The sequence below is a fragment of the Bos grunniens genome, chromosome 14 (genome assembly GCF_055505025.1).
Source record: "Bos grunniens cultivar Pamir isolate PY7600 chromosome 14, Bosgru_T2T1.0, whole genome shotgun sequence".
In the NCBI taxonomy this organism is placed as follows: domain Eukaryota; kingdom Metazoa; phylum Chordata; class Mammalia; order Artiodactyla; family Bovidae; genus Bos; species Bos grunniens.
The window spans coordinates 40,558,544-40,582,046 of record NC_141178.1 but is presented as its reverse complement, the minus strand read 5'-3'; the positions used below and the strand labels follow the sequence as shown (position 1 = coordinate 40,582,046).

At 36.9% G+C, this 23,503-nt stretch overlaps 2 protein-coding genes across 2 annotated transcripts in view; one reads left to right on the top strand and one right to left on the bottom strand.

The window, feature by feature from the left end:
* Window positions 1–23,503, top strand: part of PKIA (cAMP-dependent protein kinase inhibitor alpha) — a 99,921-nt gene that overhangs the window by 30,833 nt on the left and 45,585 nt on the right. The gene's annotated exons all lie outside the window — the stretch shown is intronic.
* Window positions 21,015–23,503, bottom strand: part of LOC147359316 (uncharacterized) — a 96,813-nt gene continuing 94,324 nt past the window's right edge. The window contains exon 3 of the transcript XR_015140242.1: window positions 21,015–22,104. The gene's annotated coding sequence lies outside the window, so the exon portion shown is untranslated. The remainder of the gene's footprint in view (window positions 22,105–23,503) is intronic.

The following is a 23,503-nucleotide window of genomic DNA, read 5'->3' as shown; positions in this document are numbered from 1 at the left end:
TTTTTGCACCCTATGGACATTAGCGCACCAGGCTCCTCTGTCCATGGGATTCTCCTGGTAAAAATCCTGGAGTTGGTTGCCATGCCCTCCTCCATGGGATCTTCCCTACCAGGGATCGAACCTGTGTCTCTTATGTCTCCTGATTGGCAGATGGGTTCTTTACCAGTAGCACCACTTGGGAAGCCCTTTTTTGCCCACTTAGCTCTTAAACTAAGGGCTTCCAGGTGGCTCAGATGGTAAAGAATCAGCTTGCAATGCAGGAGACCCGGGTTTGATCCCTGGGTTGGGAAAATTCCCTTGGAGAAGGGAATGCCTGCCCACTCCAGTATTCTTGCCTGGAGAATTCCATGAACAGAGGAGCCTGGAAGCTCTTACACTAATTTGTTTTGGATTCTGGGCAAATTACTTGGTACCTTGGTTAAGTGAGCTTTTGAAAAATATTTCATGTGTAGAGTCACTTCACATTGAGCTAATAGCTGTGTGTTTGCTAAGTATTTTGTGAGGAGAAAAGAGCAAAGAAAGCTAGATTTAAAAACACCGAACTGTAATGTGTATGTAAAGACTGGGTAATTACTGGGCAGAAACAGGGCTGCCAATAAAGGTCAAACATATGCAACTGCTTTCTTTTGCTGAAAATCTGTCCTAGTTCCATGTTAAATTTTATATTAAAATGATACTGCATTTTCCTATAATGATATTATTATAACAGAGGGTATATTTCTGACCAAAGACTCTACATCCATAATACATGATAAAAGCAAAGGTGTGATTATTATCTACTATTATTATTTACTCATTTAAATAGTAAAATATATTCTAAACCTCATAATAGACAAATATATGAAGTGTGAGGTGATTGTGTCTCTAGTTTATTTTAAAAAGGCATATATCATTATGTTCAAACCATATTTCTAGTATATCATAAAGTATAGCTACATAAAATGAACACATTAACTTTAATTACCACTTATTTACACTAATAGAAGTCTGTTCCCCGACAGGAAAGATCTACATATGTATATGGGTGTTTGTGTGAGTTAAATGACTGACATCTTTTTAAAAACTGTCCAAGAAAGTTTAAAGTAATGAATTTTCATGTACCATGAGGAGGTAATCAAAATCATTCTCCCATATTTCCTTAATTCTGAGGTGCCATATGTTGTATATGTCCTTAAGTTAGTAAAACTGCTTTTGGAAAGAGAAAAAGCAAGTATAGCAACTGTGTACATTAGAAGGAAGATTCTAGTCTTTTAAATTTTATAATGAAAAAGAGATATGAAGATGGAATACATTTTTTTACCTTAGAATTAAATTTGAATTTAAGATTAATTTCTACGATGTGTGTGTTAGTCACTCAGTTGTATCCAACTGTTTGCAATCCTATGGATGGTAGCCCTCCATGCTCCCTTGTCCATGAAGTGTTCTCCAGGCAAGAATAATGGAGTGGGTAGCCATTTCCTTCTCCAGGAGATCTTCCCAACTCGGCAGTTGAATGAACCTGGGTCTCCTGCATTGCAGGCAGATTCTTTACCATCTGAACCACCAGGGAACCTTGTTATGCAATCTTTTTTGAAGAAATTTGTAATTTACTATGAGTGATTTAGAAATTTCCAGATTTCCATTCATTTTTGAAATTCAATATTTTGGCTAAATCCAATTATCTATGGCTTCCCTGGTGGCTCAGTGGTAAAGAATCTGCCTGTCAATTCAGGAAATGTGGTTTGACCCTGGGTCAGGAAGATCCCGTGGAGAAGGAAATGGCAACCTACTCCAGTGGTTGTGCAGATGGCTCTGCACATCACAGTTGGATGGATACTGAGATAACATCAGAAGGGCTCTTCTCTTATACTTAGGACATTCTCTGAAATATCTTTCAGAGATATCTTGCCTGGGAAATCCCATGGACAGAGGAGCCTGGTGGGTTATAGTCCATGGGGTCACAAAAGAATCAGACACAACTTAGCAACTAAACACAACAATAGTCAATTATTTTAAATCCTCTCTCAATCTAGACTGCCCATGAGGCCAGTGCCTTGAGTTGATCCTCTGGAGAGCTTCATGGAGAGTATAGTAAGGAGAGCTCTTGTTGAGTAATTTATAGATGGTTAACATCATTAGGAATTGCTCCCAATTTTATTCATGATTCTGAACCCTTGAAATCATTGAAATATCAAAAGAATGAGTATAAAACTATTAGTAAGAGTCAATACTTGAGCCTACTCTCACAGTCTCTTTGAGGCAAAGGCACGTTCTGTGCAGAGGTGTAAAGAAATATATTTTTGGAAAAATAATTCTAGTTACAGTTAGAAGTTGGTGAACTCTGAAGTTTCTTTTATTACTGGTGAAAGAGTTTAGAGCCATTGAAAACATTTCCCTCTAGACATTGATATGATGAACTTATTTTAATCAGCAGTTACAAAAGTTGACCCAAGTGCTAGGCAGAAGTGAGTAAGTTACTGGGCAAAAATTATTTCTTTCTCTTTGTACAAAACCTGGATGCATCTTCTCAAAGGACAGAAGTAACCAGGCAAAAGGGACGTTTATTCAAAACTATTGAAATTGGAGAGAGATTGAACTCAACTCTGCTGAAATAAAAGCACTCAAGGAGTACCTGGAGAACCTTCTAAAACTTGAAGGCGGTGTCAACACAAGGAGACTCTGTCTCTTGTAGCACCATCAGCTCTGCACATCACAGTTGGATGGATACTGAGATAACATCAGAAGGGCTCTTCTCTTATACTTAGGACAGTCTCTGAAATATCTTTGTTTCTGTGCTTTATCACCAAAATGACTATTTACAGGAACATCCTTTTTGTTTTTTTCAGATACACACAGGGAATGCTATTTATTAACTCTCACTATGTGCTAGAGTTATGCTGACAGTCCTCTTATATATCCCTATGTATCAGACAGGAAATGTTAAGACTCCTGATATTGGTCCCATCTGGTTAAATAAACTGTTTAAAGGAGGATATTCCTGAATTGGGGAGGGATGTCTGGGACAAGAGCAAGCCAGATGGAGACAATTTAATCAACCATTTAGTCTTATCTGGAAGTCTGATAAAAATTCAAATACCCATGTCTGGCTTATATGGAACTTATTTTTCAACATAATATGGCTTGTCTATTTTTCGTAAGAATTTGGGATGAAAAGGAAAAAATAATTTAGTCAATAAAAGAAATACTGATGATCCTCATATTTCTTTGAAATGCTTTGGTAAATTTCTTGACTTGTCATCTGACTGATTTTTACCCTTTTCCAGAAAAAGCTTACTGTGAGGAAGTAAGACTTAGTGCTTTTCCAGTGCATTCTTGGTATTCTTCCAACTCTTCTGGAAAACATCATTCTATCACATATTCTTATAGAACTGTCAGCTGAAATGAGGAACCCTCTTTCACAGATTCTGAGACAAACGTATCCGGATATTCTTAAAGAGACCATATCCAAAAGGCATATTTAAAATAATTAGTTCATCATCATGCCCCGACAAGACTGCAAGGTTGCTTAGCAACAGAATCAGGCACGCTTAACAGGAACGTGGATGGAAACAATGGAGAAAAGTGATCGAGATCTTATAAAGGCAAATTCTTTGAATTAAATCTTCATGAAAAGATATCATGGAAAGAATGAGTTTTTTAACCTAGGAATTGTTTCCTGAGATTGGTACAACATTATTTCATAGCTAAACATTAACCACGTTCCGTAGACTAGTTAGAACAATGGTACTTTTAGTCTTTATGTAATTTAGGGCACTTACAAAACAGTATTTATCAGTGTTAGCTTAAAAATGCAAAATATTCTATGCTGTCCCATTTTCTTTAAAGCTGTAGAACATAAAGAAACAAAGATACTTACAAAATATATACTTCAAATACATTTGATTAATGGTGTATTGTATTTTATGTCATCATACATAATTCAACTATAAAAAGCAAAGCTATATTCTTTTACATTTGAACAACATATAAATATATGTGTGTATATATGTATACATACATACACACAAACATGCATTGTCTATCTAGTTCCATTTCTAGTAAAAAAAAAAAAAAAAGAATTAAAGAAAAATCCTACAAAGCATTATCTCTTTGGGATTCTAAGACTGACTAATTTTTGACTAGTTTGACTGAATCGTCTATTTTGTACTACAATACCTGAAAAAGCACTGACTTGCTTCTGTTAGTAAATGGAAACAAATCCAGCACATATGGGTTCTCTTGGTGTAATACGTAAACACCTAAGAAGCTCGGTCAAAGAAGAAGCTCGACATCCTGGCAGAAACCTCTACTCTGACCCTAGTCTCATCTCTGGCTTGGACAATTCACTTAACTACCATAGACCTCATGTTCCTCATGTATAAAAGGAGACCTCCAGATTATTTCCACAGTAAAACTCCTAAAGCTCATGGCCATCAACTCTAAGTAGCATCATTCATTTTACTCATGGTGAAATTGGTGGTTTTACTGAATCGGCTATTGGACTACTGTCTTTATGTAAGTATTAGAAGTAGCAGGCTTGTTCACCAATACATTCAAGTTTCAGAAGATTTTCAATACTGGCTTTCTTTTGTTGTTTTTCTCTTCATGCCTGATTACATGTTGCTGAACTGCTTTTTAGTTTCTGGAAGCTAAAAGCAGGCAGGTGCAGATATCACATGAGCAGCCCTTTGTATCACCAGCCATTCTGTTTTTAAAACAACTGGCTTTTTTGCACAGCTTTCAGAAGAGGGTTAGATGAGCAGATCTGTTTTCCTTTTCTTGAGAAGTTTTGTAACAGCACCAAAAGGTCATCCTTAAAATGTCAGACAAGATCAACAACAAAATCTTGGAAAACAGCCAGCCCACCAAGGAAACAAACCCAAAGTACTATTTACAGATGCTAACTATAAATAAGCAGTAGAACCCTAGAGTGGAAGGAGAGTAGGGGAGAAAAATACTTTGTAGGCACAGCAAAGAAATACTTTCAAGAGATGCCTCATGGCATTGAACCCTTGGGAACCAGTAGCAGCAAACAGACCTGGCCCCTAGCAATTTGTAAAGGGCTCATTCATCAGGAAGTTGGAAGCAAGAAGTCTAAGATCATGAGTCAGAGAAGCAGAATCATGAGCCACAACCCACACTGGGTGCTGTATGCTATTGTTAAAACAAAGAAAAGTTAATGTAAATATTTTAATTGCAAGGAAGGGAAAAGGTGGCTTTTTAATCCCACTAGTTGATGTCAGGCCAGGTTTTTGATTATGCAACGAAGGATGTAACCCTATAGCCCTGACAGACAAATAGTAGAGAAGAGCTGTTTTCTTCCCACAAAAATACCACTTCTACTAACAATTCCAAAAGGGAGAGAAAGCCTTTAACAGAGAACACATTAAAGGAGAGTCGCAGATACTTAAAACCAGAAACTTAATATTGATGAAAGAAGCAAGTAGGTTTAGGAAGAGGAAAGCTACAGAAAATGATTAAAGTTTTACACTTTTAGTTGATGTTTTTAAAATTATGAACAGAAATGGAGAATTCTCTGCCATTTGTATTTTATCCATGATTCATTAGAAGTTTACTAGGATGAAAAGTAACTTGCTGGCAAATGTGGAAACTAACACTGAAGCCATAGTATAAGCCAGAGAAGTATTTGTAGCAAAGGATTTCACAGCTTTGACCTGGTTGACACCAGAATCATATTATAGTTATACTTAATATTAGATTTTTAAATATTAAATGTATATTCAGGAGAAATAGTCAATAAATTGTACATAATATATTACAGTAGTAAATGTTAGGTTCTTTTCAATGAATACTGTATAGTCTTTTTGCAGTCTTTTTAAAGAGACTCACTTTAAATAAACATTGTTTCAAATTTGGGGAACAAGAAGTTCAAAATAAGATGAACCAGATTTCTACAGTCCATTTTCAGATGCTCAAAGTGAGCAGGCTACTAAATGGAGAATGGCGGAGGCCATGTGCTAATCTGTGCATTCCTTGCACTGTTTTAATTTTATATCAATACATCTATAATAGGCAGGGGTACAAATCACTCATTTTTACGCTTTTCAGGCAAACTTATACACAGGAATAACAGTCACCTTCAGAACTTTCTTTTCCACCTAATTAGAATAGACCTTAAGCAAAACTGACGTTTGCTTGTTTCATCATGCTCCACTTTCCACGTTTCCCCTGTGAGTCTATTTGTTGCTCCGTCCTCTTTGTTTCCTAATACCCTCTGTGGAACTCTTATGCCCTCAGGTTCTCATTCCTCCTCCACAGCATCAAAATTTGCTTTTGAATCGTTCAGGTTGAGATAAAAGTGACTAAGGTCTAAAAGCACCACCAGTATTTGAATTTCAATGGGAAAGAAAGATTGAGGGTAAAAGGATGAGATTCAGAAATAAAGGGATGAGAGTTGACTGCAGACCATCAGTTAGTAGATGGGCAGACATTTTTAGGCATCAGAACTTTTCTGCCTCTCCAGTCATAATACTAATTCTGCAAGCTATACAGTTGGAGAGCTGCAATCATAGGAAAGTCTCAATATACCAGAAAAGAGAAACAAAACTGTTTCTTAGTTCATAAATAGGCTATAGGTTACTGAAGAGAACATTAAAATTGCCGTTTCCTGAGCCCCGAAACCAGCCAGCAGGGCAAAGGAGTTGAACAATGTGGCATTCGTATTGGTTAATGGCAGAGAAAATTCAGTGTGGAATGCTGAAGCAGATATAGGGATGTTATTTGCATATGCATCCATTGCGTATGTATATGGAAGCCACTTCTGTCATCTAGGAAAAGCCATTTAAACCTTCCAAAGTTATTAATTCATTGAGGAGAAACAATTAGCTTCAACATCATTTTATTGCTAAATTGGGTCATATTTGAAGTATGAATCAATAACAATGATTTCCTTGAAAGGTCTCTTAAGGCTATTGATTTTTTTATGGCACTGGTATGAAATGGGGTTGCTCTGAAAGAACATAACAGGTAATACTATCTTTCAACAATTTTGGCAGTAGTAATTAAGCAAAAACTACAATATGATAAAAAGCACAGTTAGTTTTCTTTGTCTTGTATACAAAGTTAAAAGGTAGAAAAACCCTACATTTAATTATTTTATATTTAATAGTTATGTAAATTAAAACAAACTGATCATATTACCCATTATGGTTATTCAGTTACCCCCCAAAAAATTTACTTTGAAAATGATTCCTAAATATGGATATATTTTGTATTCAGAATCATGGGGAAAAAGAAGCCTCCGTTTAACTTATGTGGGTGAATCCCATAGTTATTGATCATTAATGAGGGAAAGCCAACTAATTTTCTAACATTTCATCATTTTCCACTTTTTAACAAAAGAGGGATTTTATTGCTTAGTGCAAGGAACTACAGCCATTATTTAATAATAATTAAACATAGTATGGCAGAAAGTGAAGAGGAACTAAAAAGCCTCTTGATGAAAGTGAAAGAGGAGAGTGAAAAAATTGGCTTAAAGCTCAACATTCAGAAAACGAAGATCATGGCATCTGGTCCCATCACTTCATGGGAAATAGATGAGGAAACAGTGGAAACAGTGTCAGACTTTATTTTTTTGGGCTCCAAAATCACTGCAGATGGTAATTGCAGCCATGAAATTAAAAGACGCTTACTCCTTGGAAGGAAAGTTGTGACCAACCTAGATAGCATATTCAAAAGCAGAGACATTACTTTGCCAACAAAGGTCTGCCTAGTCAAGGCTATGGTTTTTCCAGTAGTCACGTATGGATGTGAGAGTTGGACTGTGAAGAAAGCTGAGCACCGAAGAATTGATGCTTTTGAACTGTGGTGTTGGAGAAGACTCTTGAGAGTCCCTTGGACTGCAAGGAGATCCAACCAGTCCATTCTAAAGGAGATCAGCCCTGGGTATTCTTTGGAAGGAATGATGTTAAAGTTGAAACTCCAGTACTTTGGCCACCTCATGCGAAGAGTTGACTCATTGGAAAAGACTCTGATGCTGGGTGGGATTGGGGGCAGGAGGAGAAGGGGATGACAGAGAATGAGATGGCTGGATGGCATCACTGACTCAATGGACGTGAGTTTGAGTGAACTCCGGGAGATGGTGATGGACAGGGAGGCCTGGCGTGCTGCGATTCATGTGGTCGCAAAGAGTCGGAACCGACTGAGCGACTGAACTGAACTGAACTGAACTGAAACATAGTATAATCTATAAAAATATCAAATCACTAAGTTGTACTCCTGAATCTTTTGTAAATCGTCTATACTTCAGTAGAAAAGAGGGATTTTGTTTTTCTTATCAGATGTTCTTTTCTTTGTTAGAAGTGAGGAAAACAGCACTGATCTAAAGAAGTCAGTTTCCTGATTTGCCTGATGATTGTGAATATGAATAGGAGTGTTCTCTATAGAACAGTAGCTCTAAACCAAAGAGAAGTCTGGCTCTGACATATTTTACAAAGAAAAGTGTGACAAGATATAGCAATCCTTTTAAATATTTTTGAAGTTTAAACAATTAGTGTACTCTGCATGAATTTTATCTTTCAACTAAATCATTCTACTCTCGAATTTATGATGTGTGATCTAGGTGAATTTATACTACTGAATTTATAAAGAAAGTATAGTAGAATTCACATATCTCCATATCTCATGTTGATGGCATTTTTAAATTAAATTTATTTTTAATGCAGGATAATTGCTTTACAATGTTGTGTTGGTTTCTGCTGTACAACAACACTAATCAGGCATCTATCACCTCCCTCTTGAGCCTCCCTCCCACCCACCGCTTTCTACCCCTTTAGGTTGTCACATGGCACCAGCACCAGACTGGGCTCGCTGTGTTATGTAACAGCTTCCCACTAGCCGTTATACACATGGTAGTATATATGTCAGTGCTACTTTTTCAGTTCTTCTCACCCTCTCCTTCCCCTTCTGTGTCCACAAGACCATCATCGACATCTGTGTCTCTATTCCTGGCCTGTAAATGGCTCATCGTACCATTTATCTAGATTCCATATATATGCATTAATATATGATATTTGATTTTGCCTTCTGACTTACTTTGCTCTGTATAACAGGCTCTAGGTTAAATTCTAATACTAAACTATTATTGTTTCATAAACTAGGAGAAAATTGTTCTGATAATAAGCAGGAGAGGCTGGCAGGGATGATAGATTTTCCACTCTTTCTATTTTTTGTGAGCCTAATTACTCTCGTTGACCAATTAATGGCAACAAAGTGGCAAAATTTTCCTGACTACTAATTAATTAGCTCTAATTTCACTAGTTTTGTTACTGCTAAGGCTTCTACTATTTCTGTATGTGAGTATCTTCTTACCCTACTCATCCTATTTTCCTCTTCAAACTTCCTCACATGTAGAGAACCCAGTTCATTGACTTGAGTCAGATGATACTTATAATCAGAGAAAAAACAAAGAATAACTAATATAATGCCAACTAGTGTAACTATTAATTAGAAATTATGTTTTGAGGGTTTTAAACAAAAGAGGGGTAGAAATGATAATAGTTTAATTTTAGGAAAACTGTAGTATACAAATAGAACACAAAGAGACACCACAGATAATTTTCCAGGAATTTAATGTATTTGATATACATCCAATATGTGCCTATGGATGGTGAGCAACTAGTAGTAAAAGAGAATCACATAGTTACATTTCAGGTTACCTAAAAGATGTAATAATGGCACTGTTTACCTTAATAATTTCTTAGGCATTCTTCGTTGATTCTGCTGGAGGTTACACGAGATTATCTGAGTAAAAGCTTTACAATGACTTCAGCATTGTGGGACAGGAACACAGTAAGAACTGAAGGCAGGAAAGGAAATGCATAAGTAAGAAGGAAAAAGAAATGAAAGAGCTCAAAGATGTATTACTTGGCTGTCAGGTGCTAGGAGAGTTCATTTTGCTTTCTTTTAATCTTCATAATGCTCTTATCAGAATGATATTAACATACCCATTTTTTATACCAGTGACCTTTAACCATAGATTGCACTTGATTGTCTGCCAGGTTTTCAAGTCTGTGATGGGGACAGTAAAGTCCGAAATTTCAATCCCAGTCAAATCAAGACCTAGTAGAGACACCATCATGGAATCACATAGCTTAGACTCACATATGACCACATTAAAATGTTTGTTCTTCTACAGGATGATAGCCTATGTTTCAAGAGGAATGATCATTCTTGCCCCTGTAACAATTTCTCTGAGTTGTTTGTGCCAACTAAAGACTTTGATTGATTTTCATATTAGCAAAGCCCTGGAATTACATGAATATGACTAGTTATCTACCTATCTAGTTATTTTTAGGGAAGGGATGCAGAGCTATTATCAGATTCTCAGAACTTGAACTATCTAATCAGTTCAGTTCAGTTCAGTTCAGTCGCTCAGTCGTGTCCGACTCTTTGCGACCCCATGAATCACAGCACGCCAGGCCTCCCTCCCTGTCCATCACCAACTCCCGGAGTTCACCCAGACTCACGTCCATCGAGTCAGTGATGCCATCCATCCATCTCATCCTCTGTCGTCCCCTTCTCCTCCTGCCCCCAACCCCTCCCAGCATCAGAGTCTTTTCCAGTGAGTCAACTCTTCGCGTGAGGTGGCCAAAGTACTGGAGTTTCAGCTTTAGCAACATTCCTTCCAAAGAAATCCCAGGGCTGATCTTCAGAATGGACAGGTTGGATCTCCTTGCAGACCAAGGGACTCTCAAGAGTCTTCTCCAACACCTCAGTTCAAAAGCATCAATTCTTCGGCGCTCAGCCTTCTTCACAGTCCAACTCTCACATCCATACGTGACCACAGGAAAAACCATAGCCTTGACTAGACGAACCTTTGTTGGCAAAGTAATGTATCTGCTTTTGAATATGCTATCTAGGTTCATCATAACTTTCCTTCCAAGGAGTAAGCGTCTTTTAATTTCATGGCTGCAGTCACCATCTGCAGTGAACTATCTAATAGTTGACATTAAATGAGGTAACTAATTCCCCTTCTGGATTCAAGCATTATAATTATTTTTAATCCTTACTATGGTCCCTGAAATAGCTATAATCATTAATTATCAGTAAGGGAACTGAGAAGTAGAGAAGTCTAAGCAAGGGAGAGGGCTGGAATTCAAATCCAGGTCAGTTTCAGTCTTGAACATGATGAATTTTATACCCTACACTGCATTCTATACTCTCACTGTAGATAATCAGTAAATGTTCATTTATTTCCTTTACCCCAGTTGGGGACAAAGAACACAGGTATGTAAAAATAATGTAGAAGCAGTTCCTAAACCATTACAGATTAGTTTTAATGTAAATGATATAACAATAATGCTACTCAGCAGTTACTGAATAATTTATATTGTGCTGAACTGAGCATGGAAAAAGGAAGAGAGTTCCAGAAAAACATCTATTTCTGCTTTATTGACTATGCCAAAGCCTTTGACTGTGTGGATCACAATAAACTGTGGAGAATTCTGAAAGAGATGGGAATACCAGACCACATGACCTGCCTCTGGAGAAATGTGTATGCAGGTCAGGAAGCAACACTTAGAACTGGAGATGGAACAAGAGACTGGTTCCAAATAGGAAAAGGAGTACGTCAAGGCTGTATATTGTCACCCTCCTTATTTAACTTATATACAGAGTACATCATGAGAAACGCTGGGATGGAAGAAGCACAAGCTGGAATCAAGATTGCTGGGAGAAATATCAGTAACCTCAGATATGCAGATAACACCACCCTTATGGCAGAAAGTGAAGAGGAACTAAAAAGCCTCTTGATGAAAGTGAAAGTGGAGAGTGAAAAAGTTGGCTTAAAGCTCAACATTCAGAAAACTAAAATCATGGCATCTGGTCCCATTACTTCATGGCAAATAGATGGGGAAACAGTGGAAACAGTGTCAGACTTTATTTTGGGGGGACTCCAAAATCACTGCAGATCGTGATTGCAGCCATGAAATTAAAAGACGCTTACTCCTTGGAAGGAAAGTTATGACCAACCTAGATAGCATATTCAAAAGCAGAGACATTACTTTGCCAACAAAGGTCTGTCTAGTCAAGGCTATGGTTTTTCCAGTGGTCATGTATGGATGTGAGAGTTGGACTGTGAAGAAAGCTGAGCGCCAAAGAATTGATGCTTTTGAACTGTGGTGTTGGAGAAGACTCTTGAGAGTCCCTTGGACTGCAAGGAGATCCAACCAGTCCATTCTGAAGGAGATTAGCCCTGGGATTTCTTTGGAAGGAATGACACTAAAGCTGAAACTCCAATACTTTGGCCACCTCATGCAAAAAGTTGACTCAGTGGAAAAGACTCTGATGCTGGGAGGAATTGGGGGCAGGAAGAGAAGGGGACGACAGAGGGTGAGATGGCTGGATGGTATCACCGACTCGATGGACATGAGTTTGGGTGAACTCCGGGCGTTGGTGATGGACAGGGAGGCCTGGCATGATGCAATTCATGGGGTCGCAAAGAGTCAGACATGACGAGCGACTGAACTGAACTGAGCTGAGCTGAGCATTAAGTACTTTACAAGCATTCTTTAATCTAAAGGGCTTCCCTGGTAGCTCAGTTGGTAAAGAATCCACCTGCAATGCAGGAGACCCTGGTTAGATGCCTGGGTCAGGAAGATCCCCTGGAGAAGGGACAGGCTAATCATTCCAATATTCTTGGGCTTTCTTGGTGACTCAGATGGTAAAGAATCTGCCTGCGATGCCTGAGGCCTAGGTTTGAGCCCTATAGATAGTATAAATGTGCCCAGGTGATTAAGATAGCATGTTCATGTACAGGCAATGAAACTGAGAAAGAGTTTTCTGGGCTGATAGTTAAATTTTGGCCAAGACATTAAGGAGAGAAGGGATGAGCTTTAGTGGGGAGACTGGAAAGTTATTCATTGTAGGGAGAAAGCACTTGATGGTAAGCCTTGTACTGCTCGCTTAAGAACTGTGACCTGATTACTTGAAAACTGAGGTTCTGGTGAAAACTGAAGGCATATTTTTTGTAGTGTGAAAAAAATTAATAACCAGTATCTGTTCATTTGTTCATGTTTGAACATGACTGTTTCGTAAATGTGTTGAAATGACTTAAGCTGTCTTTCAGGTCTGGACTAAATGTTTATATCACAGCATCAGGGCCCATGGGGCAGCATTTGCAAGTCCAAACTTAACTCCCTCTTTCTTAGTGTGGGAGGTGAGTATCTGTGGACTTGCAAAGCAAACAACAGCAACAACAAACTTGTAGTATTTTCTTTTATCTATAATTATTAATAATGTTGTGAAGAAACCCAATTTGATACATTTATGCCAAAGTATAAGTGAAATCTTTTTTCCCAGTTTTCTTGGGATTTAATTGATTTATAATATTGTATTTGTCCAAGAAATAGAATGTGATGATTTGGTATATGTATATATTGTGAAATGATTACCACAATAAATTTAGTTAAGCTCAATTCATATAATTATAAATTCTGTTTTTGTAACAAGAACTTCTAAGATCCTTAGCAACTTTCAAACATACAATATGGTGTTGTTAATATGGTTATTGTGACCAAGCTGCACATTATATCCCCATTGCTCATTTATCTTATAAGTGGAAGTTTTTATCTTGTGATCATCTTTACTCATTTTCCCTATCTCCAGCTTCCCGCTCTAGCAACCATCAATCCATTCTTTCTATTATAAATTCAGTTTTTTAGATTTTACATATAAATGAGATCATAAAGTATTTATCTTTGTCTGATTTATTTCATTTAGCATAATGCCCCAAGTCCACCCATGTAGCTACAAATAGCCATATTTCCTTCTTTCTAATGGCTGAATAATAGTAGGTTGTTTTACACCCCACTTTATTTATCCATTCATCCATCAAAAAACAGTAAGATTGTTTCCGTATCTTGACTGTCATAAATCCTACAATGAACACGGAGGTACAGATATCTTTTGGGGGTAGTAATTTCATTTCCTCTGGATATATAGCTAGAAGGAAAATTGCTGGATCATATGTTAGTTGTATTTTAATTTTTTTTGAAGAAACTCCACACTATTTTCTATAGTGGCTGCACCAATTTACATTCTCACCAACAGTGCATAAGTCTTTCTCTTTTCTCAGCATGCTCACCCAACACTTGTTATCACTTGTGTTTTTGATACTAGCCATTCTAACAGCTGTGGGGTGGCATTTAGTTAATTTAATTAGTTCTTCCTATAGAATTTTATTCATTTCTATATATATTATCACATAAAGATTTTTGGTCATATCATAGTATCAACATGATAACCTAGATCAGCTAATTCTGTGTTCTCCATTTAAATAACAGTAAATCACACAAATATTTCTGAAAGAATATTATAATTAATCTCCAAAGATAGTTTATAATTCTGTATGCTCTGCTTTCATACACATGTGGCATTCTTTTGACTTTCACTATTTATTTATTATATTTGCAAGCCTTTTGTTAAAATAGCTGGTACACAAATCATTTCCTGATTGCCATATGATTCTATTTGTATTTTTGAGTTATTAACCTTTGCAATACAACAGTGGCTGGAAATTAGAAGGCAAAATAGTGCTTCCTTTTGGCACTTTTTGGAAAGAATATTTATAAATCTGAATTACTGATGAAAGAAAACTGATTTATTTTGCATTCTAAATTTATATGGCACTTTCTTTTAAGCTAATGTAAATTAGACTAATTATAAGCTATCTTTTTTCCCACCAGAGCAAATAAAAATAGAATTTGTAGAAAAGTTTTTTCCTCTCCACATATTGAATCATTTTTCTCCTCTTCTTTGAAAGTTAATTCTGATGAAGATGTATTGATATCTCATTGAAATCTTTGGCAAAACCTTGGCATCCCTTTGAGTAATGACATATCACACTATGCATGTGTGCTTAGTCATGTCCAGCTCTTTGTGAACCCATGGGTGTAACCCACCAGGCTCCTCTGTCCACGGGATTCTCCAGGAAAGACTACTAGAGTGAATTGCCATTTCCTTTTCCAGGGAATCTTCCTGACCCAGGAATTGAACTCTCATCTCATCTCCTGTATCTCCTATATTGACAGGCCATTGAAATACCTTTAAATAAATGAACAGTAATAGCTTAAATGACAAATATTACTAATATTGATACAGTTTACTAAGGAGAATATATTAGAATATATTAAAATGCAGATAGTGAAAGAACAAATTTAATTTTCAACTAAATATCACATTGATATTTAGACCATTGGTTAAAACATGAGAACAGGTTTCTTCCACTTCAGGGAAGCAAAATACTTGTAGATCACTTAACATTTATGAAGCATGTTCTCAGTCTGTAGGTATATGTTTCCTTTATATATGTCATTTAATTTAACTACATCCTTCTGTAATTGATAGCGTTATCCTGTTTGCAGATGGGAAACAGGTTCAGAAAGATTGAGAATGATAACTAATCCTAGTAAGTAGCAAAACCTAAACTGATCTAATTCCAGGGCAAAGCTCTTTCTGACACATCAGTGTGGGTCTTTATCTCTTTGAAAACTGATGAACATTAAGAGCTTTCTTTCAGAAATATGCGTGGAGAAACAACATGAGCAATGATAAAACAGTAATCTCACTAAACCATTAGTGTCTGTTTGGTCTTGCTTTCACTGATAGATCTTTTTGCAAAATTGCTTTCCTCTGAGATGGTGGACTTTAAATATTTTCTCTGGAGGCTTTTCTAAATTATAACTATCGGAAAATGTTTTGCTTGAAGGCTAAAGAAAAATGAGAGCTTACTTAACTACACCTCATAATTCCTGTCAGGGTAGGTATTATGAACTCTACATCTGCCAAGATTCAAACTTAAATAAGGTGCCTCCACAAACTGTTCATTTCTCTATGATTTCTTCTTGATATTTTGAAGTAGAAATAATCTGATAACTATTCACAAAGGAGAGAAACACTTTTTCTTGATCCTCAACATCATGTTGCTGTAGGCTAATTCTTACTCTCTTCCATTGCCCCTTAATACAGAGAATGTGTTTTGGGGCCTCTCCCTCAGTCTGCTCCACTCCGAGTGCATCTTACATAAACCTTCTCAATCAGCCAGTTTTTGCAAAATGGTCTTAGGGTTGGTTGATCCCTTGTATGTGTAATTCTGAACTTGTCTACAACTTAAAGTCAATAGAGCGTAATGGTTAAGAGAATTGGCACTGATTTGCAAAAAAGTCGCACACGACTTAGCGGCTGAACAACAATAACAACAACCAGACCAGAGTCCAAATACTGCCTATGCCCCTAATTGGCTGTGTAAACGTGGAGAAGTCATAAAAGATGAGAGTCCTCATGCAGAAAATGGTATAATAAATGCATCTGCCCCATATGGTTAATGTGAACATTAATGGAATGTGAGAGAGTGCATGTTAAGCATTAGCACAGGGCCTGGCTCTTGTTAGTCGTACCTGCTCTTATTGTCAGTTATTCACTTTATATTCCCGGTTTCAACCCAGTGCCTAATATATAATAGTTGTTCAACACATATTTACTAGATAAAACTAGTTCTGATACTTAAGCAATGGGCCAACAGCAGAGTAGACGCCCCTACTTATCACTTTGTCCTCAGAAAGAGAGAATAGAGACAAACCAGTCATCATAATCTCCTTTCTCACTCTAAATTTCCCATCCAGCCCCAGTAATGAAATAATATTCCTGAACCCTAACAAATTAGAGAATTTTTCAAATCACACTATTTGAAAATGGTCGGGCTTCCCTGATCTAATAATGGACTTCTCAGGTGGTGCTAGTGGTAAAGAATCCAACTGCCAATGCCTGCCAGAGATGCAGGTTCGATTCCTGGGTTGGGAAGATTCCCTGGAGTAGGAAATGGCAACCCACTTTATGTCCCAGGACCTCAAGGTCACCAGGTGTATATTAATGCAGTCTAGTTAAGATAAATGATTATAGTTCATAAACTGCTTATGAACTCATTTGTGCCTTTTAAGATTTACCACCTGCAAACTGCTTTGTTCACCTCTGAGTCTTCCAAGGGTTACAACAGACACTGGCACGTGGAAGGTATTTAGGAAATGTTTGTTGAATAAATGAGTAAATATGTGAATGAATAGGAACTGTGAAACACTAACACAAGAATATTTTTCTTTCCAAAAAATAATGAAAAAATTTCATTCAATAAGAATCATTCTTAGTACTGATAGATGACTTAGTAGTTCCTATTCAATACAAAATGTTCCACTCCGTTTTTTTCTGATATTTTACAAGTTATTAATTAATGGTTTTCCTGGTAGCTCAGATGGTAAAGCATGTGCCTGCAATGCAGGAGACCCAAGTCTGGCCCTGAACTAGATTTTCCTTTTACATTCCTTCTCTGTTCAGTGCAGTGCCTGAGTAGCTAAGAGAGGAGCCTGGTTTCTCAATAGCCAGCACCTTCATTTTGGAGGGTTTGTGGGTTAGGTCTTAGTCTCTATATTACCATATCCATGAGACTTATTGGCATTCTCTTTAAAATCAATTTAAGTCGTGTCCAACTCTTTGCGATCAGTTTGCCCGAGTATATGTATATCTGGTTGTCTGCTCTCTCTCTTTCTACACACACACACACACGCACACACACACACAAGCACACAAAGAGAGAGATTTTCCTTGACTTAGGATGGGGTTATGTCCTGATAGACCGATTGTTAAGTTGAAAATATTGTAAGTTGAAAATGCATTTAATACACCTGACCTACTGAACATAATTAATTATCAGGGCTTCCCTGATATGTCAGTTGGTAAAGAATCTGCCTAAAATGCAGGATACCCTGGTTTGATTCCTGGGTCAGGAAGATCTCCTGGAGAAGGGATAGGCTACGCACTCCAGTGTTCTTGGGCTTCCCTTGTAGCTTAGCTGGTAAAGAATCCGCCTGTGATGTGGGAGACATGGGCTAGATCCCTGGTTTGGTAAGATCCCCTGGAGAAGGGAAAGGCTACCCACTCCAGTATTCTGGCCTAGAGAATTCCATGGACTGTATAGTCCATAGGACAGTGACTTTCACATTCACTTTTCTTTCACTTTCAAAGGCAATACAAAGATCAATGCTAATGAATTAATGGGTTTGGCAGTGAACTATTTACTGACCTCTATTTTCTTAATGAGATATGAATCAACTTACCAGCTGAGTCTGAGGGAAGCAGAGAGGATGGAGGAAAATTTGAGGAGAGTGGGTAAAGCTTCTAAGAAAATGGTCCTTAAGAGGAATTAGGAAGAACTTACTGGTAAGTCTGAGCAGTATTTCCAGTCTTGAAAACCCATTTGAAGGTGGTTTGGTCGTTAATTTATTGAAATACCAATTTGCCCTGCCAAAAGATACTTTTCACATGCCTGGCTATGTTATAAAGAAGTAGAAAAGAATGAGAGATAACAATCGACAGAAAATTCAATTAGTGTTTTTAAAAACTTTTTCTGCTTACCCCACTCCCCTTCTGGGGAGCCTTCACAGACACAGCTGCCCTCCCAGTCACACGTACCCCAACAAGGCAGCACTCCATTATCAAAAAATTCAAAGAAATGGAGCATAGATTTCCACATTGTTAATTTAGCAAACTCATATGTTATACATAATATCTTCAGTTGGCAAAAATTTTTGCAGTATAATTTAGTTTGATCTTTTAACAAGTAATTTGTCAATGTCTAGCAAGATAAAAATGTTAATAGTGTATTACACATTCATTCTAATTCTGGACCCTTATGCCAATAAATAATTTACATCCATAAAACTATTATATAAAAAAAAGTGCTCATTATCACATCATTTTTAATAACAAAAATTGGAAACACCTTTAATTGTTAATAGGAAAATAATTTAGTAAATTATACCCACTTATTAGAAAATTACACGGTTGTTATAATTACAAGACTATGAAGCAAAAGAGAATAATGCTTAATGAGGAAAGAATGAAGAAAGCTGACTTAAAATTTTGTCTCCCTTGTGACAGTAATTATATAAACATAATATTTATTAAAAATTAAAACAAGATAAGGTTTTGAAAGCTCTGTAACAGTAATAAGGATTTTATGTTTGTTTCAAAATGTTTTTAACATGGCTATTCTTTATAAATTTTTTTTATAGGCATAATAGGTTTTCTCTACTCCCTTTCTTAAGAATTTCTGATTATTACTTCATTTTTCCATTTCATAGTTTCAAATAAAATCTGTGATTTTATCATCAGAGAAGATTAGACTTAATTTGACATTTCATAATTCCAAGTTATTTGGTATAAAAAGACCACATGCACTTGTAAGTTCTTTAAAAATATAATTTCAAGACATTTTTTGTGCTTAATCTTGCCTAGGCTGGAGATTAAGCAAACTACCTAAAACTGCTGGGCACTTTTTTTTTTTTTTTCATTTTTCTCCTTGTTATTCATTTATCTTGCCCTTCACAGAAATGATAACAAATGAGTCTGCAGGCACATCTGCCAGTTTCTTAAATCCCTATTATCTGCATTACAAAATCATACTAGTAAGAATGCTTCCATTATTTTCAGAGCTCTTTAGTTTTTATGCTTCAGCATTCTGTAGGATGTATCTTATATAAGTGCAAAACTTGATTCAACTTCTGGAAGCTTTCGATTTCTTAGTTCAAAAGTAAGAGATCCTTAATTCAGCCATCTGATTCACAATTGTTTGTACAGTAAGAAGCTCCTAAATCATGCTTTGATGAATACCTGGCAGTTTTCTTGCCATTTTCCAAAAGTTCTTTATTAAACATTCTCTCTCTCTCTCTCTCTCTCACACACACACACACACACACATTTTGATTAAAAACACAGATTTTGTCATTATAAAGTTTAAGATTCTATTTCCAGTTCTATAGTATCTGGGCCACTTCTCTTTAGGCAAGTAACCTAATGTCTCTGAATCTTGTTATTTTCATCTCTGAAATGGAGATTACAATTACATCAGACAGTCCTCAAAACATCCGTAGTGATTTCAGAGCTTCTTTTTCAGAGTCAGGTACAAAGCAGGCACTCAGTAAATAACTAGTGCTTTTACTAATTTATTATTATTTCTGTGTTTAATTTTAACTGAGTCAGTGAGTTCCTATAATAAAATGCAATTTCCAGTAAATCAAGTAACACCTGTTATCAGCAAAAATTTTAACTGAGTTCATTATTTTCTATGTAACTCAGATTAGTGTTCTGCCTTTTTTCTGTGCCATATGTAGGTGTTCAACAGATTAAGTTAATAAATGTATGAATGCATGAATGTGTAGATGAATGATTAAATGCTTATTTTTGACGAGGTAGAAAAAATATAACACAGTGGAACAAATAAAATAGCCTATGGAGAAAAATGGCAAACTCACATACGTGCCCAGGGCCAGTCTAGGAAAAATTGCTTTTTTTTTTTTTAAGGAAAAAAATGTGTCAAATAACTTATTTAGCACTAATAAAAATAATGTCATATCAACCATACTAAAATAGAACATTGAGCTACAGTTCCATTAAGTGGCATTGTGCCAGCACTCATTCAATAAGTTGTGCCCGACTCTGCGGCCCACACTCCTCTGTTCGTGGGATATTCCTGGCAAGAATACTGGAGTCGGTTGCCATTTCCTCCTCTAAGGATTTTCCCGGGAATCGAACCTGGGTTTCCTGTGTCTCCCACCTTGGCAGCTGGATTCTTTTATGGATCCTTTTATCACTGAGCCACTTGGGAAGCCCCTGAGTGACATTATATAGTCTAAATTTATGGAGAACTTTTGAGATGGCTGATAAAATGATGGTTGAGTAACTTTGAGCAGAAAAGATAGAGAGAAATGGCTTTTTCTACATTCTACTGTGCCTTTAAGTAAAATGCTTCATAATCTTGCTGCATAGCTATATGTCATTTGGCTTTAGGCACCTATTGTGATTTGCCCTGTGAAGATAAGGTTTTGCCATGGAGAGGATTTGTAGAAGTAACACACTTTGCAGTACCATTGGCAACCACAAGTACCAAAACTCCAGTTTAGGTGAAACTACTGTCAAATGATAATGTCATTTCCTTGTGAGTGTTTTGGGAAAAGATGGGCAGGAAATGTATAAAAGTCAATCATTTATTGACAAATAACATTTCATCATTTTGAAAACATAAAATACATTACAGTTGGTAAAGCATCGTGCGTTAATATTTCACTGTACTTTAGGCATTGCCTACAATCAATTGCCTACCTATAAAATGTAATAATTTCTGCCCTTTGAAACACTATCATTTACTAAAGTCCATACATTAGTCAAATTCCTTAGTTTCCCTTCTTCTTCAAATTCCCTTCTTCTGTTTCAGGATTTCATTCAAGACATCACACTACATTTAGTTGTCACGTTTGTCGTGTTTCCTTAGGCTCCTCTTGGGATTGATGGTTTCTCAGACTCCGTGGTTTGGATGACGTGAACAATTTTGAGTTAGTCAGAATTTTGTAGGATGCCCATTATTGGGATTTGTTTGACGCATTTTTCATGATAAGATTAGAATTATGTGTTGTGGGGAGGAAGACCACAGCGTAGAAGTGTCGGATCACAAGTGTGCATATTATCAGTGTGCATTATGAATGCTGAGGTTGATCTTGATCACCTGGCTAAGGTAGTGCTTTTCAGAGTTCTTCATTGTAGAGTTACTCTTTCCCCCCTCTTCTCTTGTACTTTTCGGAAGGAAGTTAGTGTCCTCAGCCCACAGCTAAGGAATAGGAAGTTATGCTTAAGATGGAGTATCTACACAAACTATTTGGAATTCTTTTTCACAGAGTTTTGTCTATTCTCATTTATTTATTTATGAATCAAATTATTTACATCAGAAGAACTCATGGGTTTTTATTTTATATTTTGGGTAATCCTCTAACTCTACTTTATTTGTTGCTCAGATTGCTTTAGTCCTGAACCTTATCAATTCTTTCAATTGGCTTTTGTGCCACTTTGATGTATCCCCATTTGGATGGTTTGTTTGTTTTTACACTTCCATACCCTATATGATGGTCTGAGCTCATCTTGTATATTTACTGCCCCAGTCCTAAAATCAGCTATTTCTTCAAGGATAACTAGATCTTCTTATTGGAGAATGGTATTAAACACGAGGATCTGGGTTTGGAGTATGCTAATTGTAACGCAAATGTCGTTGCTTCCAGGTCTTCTCAGCTGACAGAGCAAAGAGATAATATGTGTGTATATTAACCATATATATATATACACATATCTATAACTATCTCTCTACGTAACTGTGTATTAAGCTAATATAAATATTAAACTAAATATGAATGTATATCGAGGTTTCCAACTCTAATCTGTTATCACATAGATCATTTTAGCCCCATTTCTTGCTTATCTTTAAATTGTGACTCCAGCAAAACACTTGACTTTTAGAAGTGAGAAAATCAAATTGTAGCAACTTTGGGAAGCCACATTATCTAGCAGAATAATTCTTAAAGGGCAAGGTGTGCGTCATCAAATTTTAATTTACAGGAGCCTCCAATCCATAACCACCAACAGAACAGACAAAAAGCTTCAAAAAAAAAAAGAGAACCTGTTCTCCCAAGCCTAAGTATGAAGAAAGGGGTTGCTAAAAACAGAAAACTGTTTGGGCAATACACACACCCTTCAGTGGAGGGTACCTGGTGGTTCAGGTTAAGAATCTGCCTGTAATGCAGGACACCTGGGTTTGATCCCTGGGTAGGGAAGATCCCCAGGAAAAGGAAATGGCAACCCACTCCAGCCATTCCTCACCTGGGAAATCCCATAGACAAAGGAGCCTGGCGGGCTCTAGTCCATGGGGTCACAAAGCAGACGTGACTGAGCAACTAACACTTTGACTTTTTGCCGGGGTCCAGCCCCGGTGGATCCAGGGAATTCGAAGGGGAGACGGCATCGGCAATCAGGAAACAATTGCTTAATTAAACGTTAATTAAGGATATAAAGAGTGGTTAAATAAGGATAGCTCAGTGAGGAAATTCAGTGGAGAAAAGAGGCTGAATAATTCAGCCAGAAGGTGAGAGAGAACGACATGGGGAGACCAAGTTTCGGTGAACAAGGCCCGCACTTTATTTTCCAAAGTAGTTTTTATACCTTAAGTTATGCATAGAGGATAATGGGGGAAGGGGAAGAGCCATGCAGTAAGCCAGGCTTTCTTCCTGCAAACTTATCATATGCAAAAGTTTAGGTGATTTGCATTATCTTCTGGCCCGGAGGCCTGTTAACATTTTAAGACCCTTTCTTCAGAAAACTTATTTTTCTCTAAAGGTGATTAGTCAGGCGCCACCCTCCAAAAGCATTAAAGTTGCATTCCTACAGAGCAAAGGTGTGGTGGGCTGTAACAAGAAAAAGAATTAACTCAAGGGTCCCAGGTTACAAACATTAAAGCTACTATTTACACCAATTATATTAATCAATACACTGCCAGGGACACAGCAGGTAAGGGATATGGAGACTTAGCAGCAAACAATGGCCCAACAAGTGAAAAACCCTTCACCAATACAGTTTCTAATCAATCTTTTAACTGCTCAAAGGAATTTGTATTTAGACAGTTTAGAACATCTCCTGC